Raw genomic sequence first — 12139 nt, 5'->3', positions numbered from 1 at the left:
CGAAGCATAATAATTTCTGATGGAGGTGAATCTGAGAGTGGAAAAGTTGAACAGCATTTGGTGTCAGCCAAATTAATGGAAAACATCTTCCTGTGTTGTCTTCCTCTAGGGCAGCTAGGTGAACCCCACACCATCTATCACTGCTATGTTTTCCTTACTAGTTAAATAGCCTGCACTGTAAACTACACTACAATAGCAAGTCAATTCGATTCCAACTTATGGTGACCTTTCCCCGGGTTTTCTAGGTATAGAGTATTCTGAAAGGGCTTCCTATCACCTTCTTCTGGGAGCGCTCCAGGACTGTACAACTTGTCCAAGGCCACGCAGGCTGGCTCATCCCCTGATAGGCAGAAAGGAGAATTAAACTCATGAAGTCAGGTTTGCCAAGCAGGTATGCAACTTAATTGAGCTATTCAGCCAACCACAGTTGCTAATATTCTAGGACTGTATCCTCATATCTGAGATATGATGCAATGTAAGCCTTTCAACATTACCGCCAGTGAAGTAGGTTCAGTATCTTGGATGCAGCACCGAGTATGATAATGAACAGATGTTTCAAGTGGTGGTTGGGTGCTTTAAATTCTGCTTACTTTCTCTTCCCCCTCCTCAAACCAATGCAAACTCTCTTTCCTAGTCAACATGCCAAAGACTCCTATGTCTTGATACAGTCTCCTTCTATGTGTATGTATATATGGACTGAAGTGTTAATCTAGTATGCTCTCATCTCTTAAATCATGTGCAGAGGAGAGTCATCTTAACAAAGGTCCAATTTCCTCCTTTCTGCCAAGATAAGACAATGGCATAGCAATCATACCTTGCATAGTGTTCTTAGTTGATGGTTTCAAGAGTCACTAAATACACAGATGTGTAGTGGCCTGATGGAGAATGAGAAGTTTTCAAGGAGGGTTTTCCTGGAATGTAACATACCCGAGCCACAGTTGAGCAACATGGGACTTTGAGTAAGTATAAGAATAGGGAACTACTTTCAGCTAAAAAGCTGAATTAAATTTCAGAGATTTTTTTTTCATTCCAGTGGTGGGTAGTGCCTAAGGGGAAAAGACAGAACACCAGATACCAAGCTTATCCTTTAATACTAAAAGCTGTCACTGCTTATAGCTAAAACGTAGTCTCTCTCTCTCTCTCTCTCTCTCTCTCTCTCTCTCTCTCTCTCTGTGTGTGTGTGTGTGTGTGTGTGTGTGTTCTGTGCTGTGTTATAGCTACCTTAATAGGGCTTTCAAGGTGAGATATTTAAGGAGTGGCTTTACCAGTTCCACTCCCACAGTGAGTTTTCCTGGCCAAGGGAAATTTGAACTCTGTTCTCCAGAGTCTTAGCCCATCATTCTATCTACTACATCAGCCTGGGAATCATAAATGTAAATCTCAGATTTTTAGAATTGAGTGGTGGGGTGTGGGCATGATATGTAAAATTTGGGAAAGCACCATAAAACCAATTTATGGTCACAGAGAAGGGAAGCATGGGCCATTTAGGAAAGCCCATGAAGCTTAGCTTCACATCCCAGGAGGGGCAGAAAAAAAATGACCAATTTGGCTCAGAATATGCTGTCTGGTGCTAAATTAGCCTCTGCAGCCTTACCTGAGCTTAGGAGCTCAGTGCCTGATTGAAAAGGTTGGATTAAGTTACGTATCTTTTCCTTTTAAGTGTCAATCTATCTGGTATGTGGTGGTGGTGGTTGGTGTTTTGGCCTCTTCCCTGTTGAACAAGCGTAAGCTTCATGTCAGGATTTCACAATGCAGTCAATGCTTTTTGTGTTGACTGAGAACCTTCTATATTTGACTATGCAGCTTGTGTTGTGGAACCGCAACGGATCACTTACCATGACAGAACGGCATTTATTGAAGTGAACAAAAAGAGTACAAAGCCTTGGTAAAAATAATTTTTAAAAAATGTTTTTAATTTCTTCAGTTGTGAACAGCAGCAGGAGGGGGGAGAGTTAAAAAATGGGCACATCTGTATATTAAGAGCCGCTGTATCTTGTGAGAACTTGAAAGTGGTTCTCTCTCTCTCTCTCTATCTCTCTCTCTCTCTCTCTCCAGAACTGTAAATGCCTGGGTTTCCCCCTTTTTTGGAGGGAGGGTGTTTACACTTCTTGGCCCTTGCAGATCTATAATTTCTACTTACTTGCTTCTAGCTATAGCTTGTCTCTGAGAACAGACGCCCAGAAGCCGAGAAAGGCTGAGCCATGTGGGCGAGGATGCTGAGAAAGGATAGAAACACTTCTTATTCCTCCTCCTCCAGCAAAACAAAGCCTTTAAAGAAACTGTCAGTGGAGAAACATCCTTTCAGCCTTGTGTCTGTCAATTCTGTTTATAACATTCCCCTCCTCTCCCCAAGAGCATTGGCACCAGCTCCTCATTTGTCTGGCCACTTATTTGTCTAGCCGACAGGCTCTTCTCCAGCCTGTCGACACAGCTCTGGGGGAGTAATGAGAGTGGCAGTAATCATGCTTAGCATTTTATATTTCCAGTGGGAGCATTCCTGGAGCTTTTGTATACATCATTGTGGTAATCCTGGAGTACTGTCATTTGACCCCATCCTACCTAGCTGAATTGGAAGACGTGAAAGCTCTCCTTCTCATTGGTTGGTCTTGGGACCAATGGCTGTTTGACTCCTCCCCTCTTCCTTTAGCTGCTCTTTCAATTGGCTGCTGGGAAAGGGGAAGGCAGCCAAAGTCCCCTCTAGCAGCATGGCTACAACAACTGTTGTTTTCATCTTTTAGTGACCTGTGGGTCCTGAGAGGGCCAAGCCCATGAGTGAGGCACAGCAGCAAACGGTGCCCCTAGTCTTCCCGAAGTGATGGAGCATGTCCATCATGTCCAAAGCAAATCAGGTTTTTATAGCACAAGGGGTAGGAGATCCCCAACAGCCCACTCAGAAAAATAAAATAAAACAACTGCAAATTAAGTAGCTGGCAATCTTAACGGCCCTTTCAGAACACAGCTACCTGCCCCTGCCTAATGGAATTTTTGTACCCAAACCTGCTTATTTCCTTCCTTCTAGACTCCTTATCCATTTTAAAATTGTCACTTCCATTTTAAGGTGTTGTTTTAAACTGTAAACAATTGAATGGACTGGAAGGAAAGCATTGTGCTGATGGAGCAGGAAATCTCTGTAGTTGCTGAGGGAATCGACTCTGCTAGTGGGAGAGCAGTGGAAGTGGAAGTGTTCGGTAAGAACTGGGCACCAAAGCCATGGGATTCTTATGGTGATGGGATCTGCATCAAGAACAGTGATTGCCAGCCTTGGATCTCCGATGTACTTGGAGTACAACCCCCTGAAATCTTGGCTAGTGTCGAAGGCTTCTGAGAGTTTTAATTGAAGAACATCTGGGGATCCAAGGTTGGGAACCATTAATCTAGAGGCCCAGGAAACAAAATCCGGGCCCAGCAGAGAGATGCTGACTTGGAAGCTCAGATGCCTGTGTAGATGTGGAAGGGGTTTCAGAATTTAGGTGGACTATATTGTAGGTCAGTGGTTCTTAACCTTGGGTGACCCAGGAGTTCTTGGACTGCAAGTCCCAGAAGCCCCAACTAGCATAGCTGGTGGTGAAGGCTTCTGGGAATTGCAGTCCAAGAACACCTGGATTACTCAAGGTTAAGAACCACTGTTGTAGGTGATCAAGATAGAGAATGGTAACCTGCTGCTGCCACCATCCATCTTAAGAAAGCTAATTGGTGTTCAACAGGGGAGGAGAAACTACGGTGCTTGCAGATTGGGTTGGATGACAGTCCTAGCATTACTCACCATTGTGAGCTCAAATCATAGGATGCAGCTCTCTTCCTTCGCCACTTATTCCTCACCATGTCCACATTAGGTTGGTCTGTTGAGCTGCTCATTTCCAGTGGCTTCCCTGGATAGTCTGAAGCCTTAGTGGAACGTGACCAAGTTCTCAGCATTATTCTAAAGTCCAGATATAGCTTGCTGTTTAGACATCTGGCTGCAGAACCAGAGGTTGGGATTCCCAGTGGTGCCTCCTTGACAGGGGCTGCACACGATGATCCATAGGGTCCCTTCCAGCTCTGCAGTTCTAAGATGATGATGAAAAGATCAAAATTTTCCATCTGTCTGGTATGTTAAACCTATCCTGACGATGTTCTTACTAGGACAGAGCAAGATGGCCTTCTTCAATCCAGGGCACTTGGAATTTAGAGGAAACGTTTACCCCCATTTAGAGGACATGGCACCATATTCCATGGGGAGCTTGCAATAATACCATTTGCTTTGGTCTAGCTCTGGCTCAGCATCCTCGTTCCTCTTTCTGATCTGTGAACTTGATCCCTCTAACCACTGCACTGTTTTGCCTCCACTCTTGTCTTCTGTGCCCCCCCCACACACACATTCACCTTCTCCTCTGGGCCTCAGGATGACTAATGAAGACTGTGGAGAGCTGAAGAACAGAAACAGTTATAAAGAGGCGTCCCCAACGCTGCCAAAGACACATGAATGCATTAGCTTGAAAGCACAGGTCAATGCCTGGGTTTGTGCAAAGCAGTAAAACATTACGAGAAGATAAAAGTGGACCATATGCAGCGTTTGAACATTTTACTCAGCGGTGTTAATTTCCCTGTTTAAACCCGAGGGGCCCTTTTGATCCCAGGCAGCCTCTTGACAAGCCCTCCTCCCCTCCCTCTGCGCTCTTTTGCAATAGCTGCAAATGGACCAAGGTGTAATTATCGGAGCTGGTGTTTCCCAGTTATGGCAATAAAACGCCTGCCCTCTCTGTGTTAAAACACCTGCATTTTCTCTCTCTTCGGCGAGAATTACATACTTTGGCACACCGCCTTGATTTAAGGCTCTTGAAGCAGGGGCTGGTATCTTTTTTTCTCTCTCTTCCCTCTCCGTGGTTTCCTGCGTGGGAGAAATGGAGTTGCTATAGTTTTGTTTTTGTAACCAAACAAATAATCAGCCAAAGGTATAATGAAGCCAGTTCCCACATTCTTTCCCACTTCTGCCCCCTTATTTTAAGATAGGGAAGCTTGTTTGGTCCATAAGTAGCTAGGTACAAACAATTTTCCCTTGGCACCTCTTGATGTGAAAAGAATGAAAGTAGAATGACAGTGAAATTGTACAAAAAAAGGAACAGCAATAGTAGTGTTGGCTCAAAACAAATCCCAAAATCCATGAGAGATGATAATTCTTACAGGTCAAGATAAAAAGGAAGGGTCCAAATCAGTAAAGGAAGGGGGGGTCTTTATTTAGACTCCCTCCTTTATTTGCTTGTGTAAGAATTGTGCACGCTTTCAAAAAGACTAGTTCTTCACCAGGCAAGACGTTTAAAAAAATCAAATCATTTGATCAATAGTTTTGTGTACAGAAGGTTCTAGGTTCATTAACTGACCTCTTGGAAAGAATAATTTCTGGAAACCTGGAGGCTAATGCCAGTTAGCGTTGACATGACTTGGAGGGGACCAGTGGTCTTGTTATACAAGGTAGCCTCCTGTGTTCCAGTTTTTTAAAATACAGTAATTAGCTAAATTAAATAATTAACTCTTCTGCCAGACTAGGTTGTTAGTATTATAGCTGGACTTTCTGGAACGAGTGGCTTGCTTTCCAGTTTCTCAGAAGTAATTTGAATAATTTCTTCCCCTCCAACTTAAAAGAAAATCGGCTATCTGAATGCTACAGTCCATTGGCCTGTACCATCTTACTGTCCACTTCATCACTTTAGCAACTACAACAGAGTAATAACGTGCGGCATGAGCCATGGGATGTTTCTCCTCCTCCACCAAATGGCACCATATTTCTAAAATTGCAAAAGCAACTAACAAGTTAGCACTGCAAATGGTTTGCCAGACTGTTTGTTGAGTTATACAAGTTTTGCGATATAGTTGTATCTGCATAACTGGAAACAATTTTTGTTGGAAATAACTGTAGTTATGAATAACTACTTCAGGTAAGGGAAAATTGCAGGCTGGTGGGTGGTCTCAACTAAGACACGTTCTGTAGGCAGCTATTCTTCCCACATAGAGACTATGGAAGGAGGGTCTCTGAGAGTCTGTGCTGTCACAGCGTGGTCGTTCGTACTTTAGGGGTCATTCAGCCTGCAGAGTGTCAGAAAAAAAGGTATTCTGTTCAGTATTGAGAGCTGGTTTCCTATCCCTGAACTAGTTATTCAGAGCTACTTCCTTTTATGTTGTGCTTGAGGTCCATTTAGTCCCACTTAACTGCTTGATGCAGGAAATGAAGAATTATTGTATTGACAATAGGCTGTTGTGTCTAAAGCTCTTAAGCAAGGGATAGGTCTTCAACGCAGATCACTAGTTCTGTTGCCGAACTGCTTCAGAGATGGACATCCATGGCAAAAGCCTCCCTGAAGATGGCCATCCAACCTCTGTTTTAAAACCCCCAGTAGAAAAGAAGTCATCACCTTCTAAGACAGTCTGGTCTGATGTAAACCAGTACATACTCTCAGAAAATTCTTCTTGATGTTTAGTCTTTCTTGCACTTTGTGTCTTGTAATTGATTTGGGTTCTCCTCTCTGGAGCTGCAGAAGAGAAGCTGGCTTCATCCACAGAACAGGCTTCTGAGCTGTTTCTGTTTGAGACACTTTTAGATACTGAGAAAGTCCTGTCGTATTAAAATCCTTTCATCTTTCAGCTAAATATACGTCAATCCTTCAAGCTGTTCTCATAAGACCTGCTCTTTCTATATTGATTAATGGAAGTTTTACTCCCATGCTTTGGTTTGTTTGTTTTTTCCTCTGTATTCACAGTAAAGCAACTCTCCAATCAGTAATTTTTTTTTTTAAAGTCTTCTTTCATACCCTTAATCAACAGTTCTGAGACTACCAGGGAAAATGAGAAGCTAGAACATGTAATGATACCTCTCCTCTGTTATTCTTTTCCTCTTCTCCCATCTGTTTCAAAAGGCCGGTTTCAAAGTGGTGAGGATTTGCTTTGACACCTGTTAAGCTACTTAAGGAAAGGAAGAGGGAAAGAGAAAAGACCAACAACATGAAGTCTCTGTTCTCACTCTCTGAACAATTTTCCAGCCAGAGGAAAGAGGAAACATATGGCAGGCCCGGGATAGAAAATGTTGTGCTCATTTTGTCTGTTTAATCAGTCAAAGTTGTTAACAGTCTGTTGTCTGTGTGGAGTCTTGTGGCTCAGCAGTTAAACTGCAGTCAAGCCTCTGCTTGCGACCTGAGTTCAATCATGATGGACTCAAGTAGGTGGCTCAAGGTTGACTCAGCCTTCCATGCTTCTGTAGTCAGTAAATTGAGTGACCAGCTCTCTGGGGGCAGGGACCATGTGTTGTCTGCTTAATTAAATTTTAAACCATTCAGAGATTGCTTTAAGCACTATGGGGTAGTATAGAAGCAGCACACTCTACATTTTCCTTTGTGTGTTTGAAAATTAATGGTGCCCATGAAGTTGTGTGTTTTTTTTAATATAACAAAGAGCTCTTGCTTCATTAATGTGTGTTTTGACTGCAATGAAATGTGGAACAGAAAAATTGTTTCTAAACACATAAACCAGCTGTGTGCCTGTGTTTGTGTTTCACACACACAGACACAGACACTATAAACAATGTTCTGGTATTAAAAAAAGAATAGTTCCATATTAACGTATCAAGGCAGTCGTTTATGTAGTTAACATTTCTCTGCTATCTTCTGAGGAGTAGTCCATAGAATATACAAGTTAGGTACAGAACTGTAACTTTGTTGTTGTTGTTATGTGCTATCAAGTTGAAACTGACTTACAGCAATCCTGATAGGGTGTTTGATATAAGTTTGGTATTTAAGGAGGGGTTTTACTAGTTCCACTCCCCCAGTGAGTTTCCATGCCTGAGCAGGGAATCAAACCCTGTTCTCCAGAGTCCTCCTTAAGGAAGGACAGTGACCCAGAGTGCATTTCTGCTGGAAAGGTGCGAATCTGCCTGCCTTAGGTGCATATACCACCCCCAGCTGCTCATCTGTAGGCGGAAGGAAACACAGGGCAGTGTCACGAACCAAGATGGCCGTCAGTCGCTCAAATCGAAGTCTCCTTCCTCATTCCTCTGTTTTGTATAGGTCAGTCTCACATCATCATAGGCATCCTTCAGTCTCGAGAGACTATGGAAACGTGCTCTGTATGGAGGACTTCAACACTGTATGCAAAGCAGGAGTGTCCTCTCCAGAGCATGAAGCCTGGGTAAAATAATATGGAGCATAGGCTGTTACCCAAGCAGCAAATCCCCCCTCTCCACATCGCTGAAATAGTCCAATGGAAAGGCAAGAGGCAACACAACTGGTTCCAGCGATGTTGCAGGAGTTGACAAAACGACAGGCACTGCCTCCCGGACTCCAGCTCCAGATTTTGCCTCGAGGTTAACTCCTGAAGCCTTTTCCATCAGTGGATATAGCCACAAGGCAGTGGAGGTTTGAAATCAGAGTTTTTCTTCTCCCAGATGGGCTGCCTTCCCAGGCTGACGAGCCCCACCTACCTGGGAGTCTCACATACCATCAACTTAACCAACAAGGCAGCAAAGCCCCAAATATCAAAATGGCAGCTCTCTGCTCTGTTGGAGGCTATGCTGATAGGCAAGGGCATGCTTTGTTAAGAGATGCACAGGACTATTAATAGTACCAGAGCCTGGAAAACAAATTGGATTGTTGATTATAGTGACTTTGGTCTGGATCGGTGGGGTACAAATTGAATAAATAAATTGTTGTGCAAAAAAAAAAAAAAGAAGAAAAGAAAAGAAAAGAAAGTGTTCCCAAACTCTAGGATCAGGCTGGAAGCCTCCAAAGACAGGTGTGACTGCTAGTAAACTGTTGCACAGATCAATGAAAGCTGAAACTGTCATGGCCTAGGTGTATTGTGCTATATGTTGTCAAACAAACAATTGTGTGTGTGTGTGTGTGTGTGTGTGTGTGTGTGTGTGTGTGTGTGTGTGTGTGTGTGTGTGTGTGTGTGTCTGGGCCAGTTCTCTACCATTGGACATAGTGAGGTAACTGCCTCAGGTAAGGGATGTGGTGTGCTAGGTAAGGACAGCAAACCATTGTTTTAGACATTGGTGTTTTCACTACCAGGTACAGATGTCTGAGATTTGTTTCCCAAGGTGCCAAAGTATGTTGATTAGCCCTGAATTTTGGGTGTGCTGTTTTTTGCTGTGCCTTGAGACATCTGGACTTCTTGGATTGGCAAGGGGGATTGACTTCAATTCAGATATCCCTCTCAGTGTTGAAAGAAGGTGGGATGTCTTTGGGAAACTGAGAACCAATCTGGGGATGTATGTGGTAGAGAGCAGTGTGCGTGGGTTGGGCTCAGCCCTTCCCCCTCCCTCGTTTGGGAAATTTGGGGAACCGAAAGTTGTGGCAGCCCTCATGCATCATCTCAAAAGAATTACTGCAAGGACTGACATGGTGGATGAACTGTAAACACCTTTGTATGCTTTGTGAACAGTACAGACTAAAGAATCAAACATATTTCTTGGTTTGCTTGTATCCCAGTGTTACAGAAGAGGAAACAAAGCTTAGGTCTCAGTCCATTGTTTACATTTGGGCTGTCAAGCGCCTTTCAGCAGTGGCACGGCTTCTCAGGTGGAGCAGACATGAAGCCAAACCTTAAGTGCATTGCCTGCAACTCATTTTAATTAAAAGCATTGTCTCGCTGGTGGAACTGCTGGTGGCTGTTGCCATTTCCCCTCTCTTGCTGTGTCAATTGTGGAAGCTAATCTGGCTGAGAATGGAAAGCAAGAACTGGAAAGCTTGTGGAAATGGTCCCCTAAGCTGCCAGGCCCAGGAGTGTGAATGATAATTTATCAGCAACAGAATCAGCATCTTTATTTTTATTTTTTTCTTTTGTGTACACTTGATGTAACAAAATCTGTGAACATTACAAGATACAAAGAATATCATTCAACACAAAACACAACAGAATAGTTTAAAATCAATTTTAAAAGAGTAGATTAAGTGCAAAGAGAGAGAATTACACAAAGATAACAAGAGAAATCATTGTTACAGGTCAGATCTAGCCTGTGCAAATAAGCGTGTCTTAAAGAAACATTTGAAACTTGAAACCCTATTGTCAGAATTTAACCAGAGTGATATGTACCCGTTGTGTAGTATTTGCCCACTAAAAAATGTTTTGGCCACAGCTGGGCATTTGTGGGCCACCAGTAGAGGGCTGGATAGCTCAGTGAGTTAGGTATCTGGCTACAGAGCCAGAGGTTATGAGTTTGATTTCCAGCCTTTACTTCCTGGGAGTACAGCCAGCCTTTGTGGCCTTGGGCAAACTGCACAATCCGAGGACATCCCTAGGCAAAGAGAATGTTAAACCACTTCTGAGTACTCTCTACCTGGCAAACACTGAAAAAGAGTTGCCATAAATCAGAATCGACTTGACAGCACATGATTAATATTGGTAATAGTAGATGGCAAGCACTGCATGTTTGTGGAGATTAATTTTCTGCCACGAAACTAGATTGTTAGGTGGCTCTGTTCATTTTCAAAACTGTATCAGAAAAGCACATTACAGTACTTTCCATTGTAGAATGTTTCCTTTCTTCATTCCAAGAGGAAGGGGCATCTCTAATTACAAATTATTTTCTTTAAAAAAGATGCAACAGGAAATACATTTGATTATAATATTAAAATGTATATATGCTTGTATCTGATGTCTTTTGCCAACAAAGAGTTAGACCCAGTGAACTGGTTTCTGAATTATATGTCTACATTTAAGTATGACCCACTGAGACAGTGGATCTGCTGTAGTTGAAAGTAGCAGTAGAATACTGCCCATAATAGTCAATAAGTTATCGGAAGATGTAGGCTGCGGCCAAGAAATCAGAAGACTGGGACTAGAAAGGGCAGCAGTGAAGGAACTAGAAAAGACCATCAAAAGTAAGGATGTGCCACTGGAGACCAATCCACCCTTTTGTATTTCTGATCACCATGTATGGGTGTGAAAGCTGGACAGTAAAGTGAGCTGATTGGAAAAAAAATTGATTTGTTTGAAATGTGGTGCTGAAAGAGAGTTTTGTGGTTACCCTGGATGACCAGAAAGACGAAATAAGTGGGTCCTAGATCAAATTAAGCTTGAACTGTCTCTGGAGACAAAAAAAGTTTAGACTGACGCTGCCTACTTTGGGCACATCCTGAGAAGGCAGGATTTCCTGGAAAAGACCATAATGTTGGGAAAGGTGAAAGGCAGCAGGAAAAGAGGAGGGCCCAGTATGAGATGGACTGACTCTCGGATGGAACCACAGGCTTTAGTGTACAAGAACTGAGCAGGGCTGTTGAGGACAGGATATTGTGGAGATCACTCATTTGTAAGGTTGCCATAAATTGGTGGCAACGTGACCATCCACAAGAAGAATAACCATCAGAAGGGCTTTTCTAGGAACTCCTTTTCGTGGCATACTGGGAGTGTGCTTAGAATCCGCACATACTGCCTCTTTTCATAGGAGGCACGGTGGAGAATCAAACTCCTGACCCCTGGCTGTGTGACCTGGCACTCCAACTCTTTGAGCTATCCAGTTAGCTCATGAAGAGGTAAGCCTCCTTTTGGGGGAAAAAATTTTGGCTTGCCTCCTCAGCAGTATCAGTAGCTTCAGAGCAAAAGATCCAAAATTGTTCTCTTTATGAGCATGTGAATAAGCTGGATCATTGCTGTATAATCCTGTTCACTGGATAATTGCAGACTAGTTCCCTGTCCAGTCCATGAATTGGAAACCCAGTTGATTGGATATAGAGGATGGAACACAGGAAATCAATAAGCAACATAAAGGTATTGTGACAACAAGCTCTTTCAACAAACAGTGGGTAGGAGAGAATGAATTTCTGTAACTCGGTGCTTCCTGTGGGTGGTGTGAGAATGTGGAGCCTTCAGCAGGGCACTTTCTTCAGCCACCCAGTTAAAGAAGAATTCCTGTTTGCCAAGTTATAATTACTTTTATCTCTCCTTGCTTGGTTTACTGCAGCACAGTTAGCCATTTTATGGGCACCGCATAGCAATAACATTTAGCAAGCAGCATAAAAAAATTCTGCAACGGTAGGCGCCTTGATTCAAAAGAACGTCGCACAGCATTGTGCATGTATAGGAGCAGAGGAGGAAAAAAAAAACACGCCAGTAGGCTTGGGAAATATTTAGATCTAACTGCCTTGAAGCACTTCAGTGTGTGTCAATGCAGCTTTCT

The 12139-nt window shown here is 43.1% G+C and overlaps 1 protein-coding gene and 1 long non-coding RNA gene across 30 annotated transcripts in view; both read left to right on the top strand.

Annotated features, from left to right (window-relative positions):
* FBRSL1 (fibrosin like 1) overlaps window positions 1-12139 on the top strand; it is a 724755-nt gene that overhangs the window by 93134 nt on the left and 619482 nt on the right. The window lies entirely within an intron of this gene.
* The window catches only part of LOC144584788 (uncharacterized), a 96455-nt gene extending 84316 nt beyond the window's left edge, over window positions 1-12139 (top strand). Inside the window, exon 2 of the long non-coding RNA XR_013539224.1 lies at window positions 1-12139. This exon is cut by the window's left edge and continues 74775 nt beyond it. This is a non-coding gene — a long non-coding RNA (uncharacterized LOC144584788).

Source organism: Pogona vitticeps, chromosome 14 (assembly GCF_051106095.1).
Source record: "Pogona vitticeps strain Pit_001003342236 chromosome 14, PviZW2.1, whole genome shotgun sequence".
NCBI lineage: Eukaryota > Metazoa > Chordata > Lepidosauria > Squamata > Agamidae > Pogona > Pogona vitticeps.
Note: the sequence above shows the minus strand (reverse complement) of the source record. Positions and strands in the feature narration are given on the sequence as shown.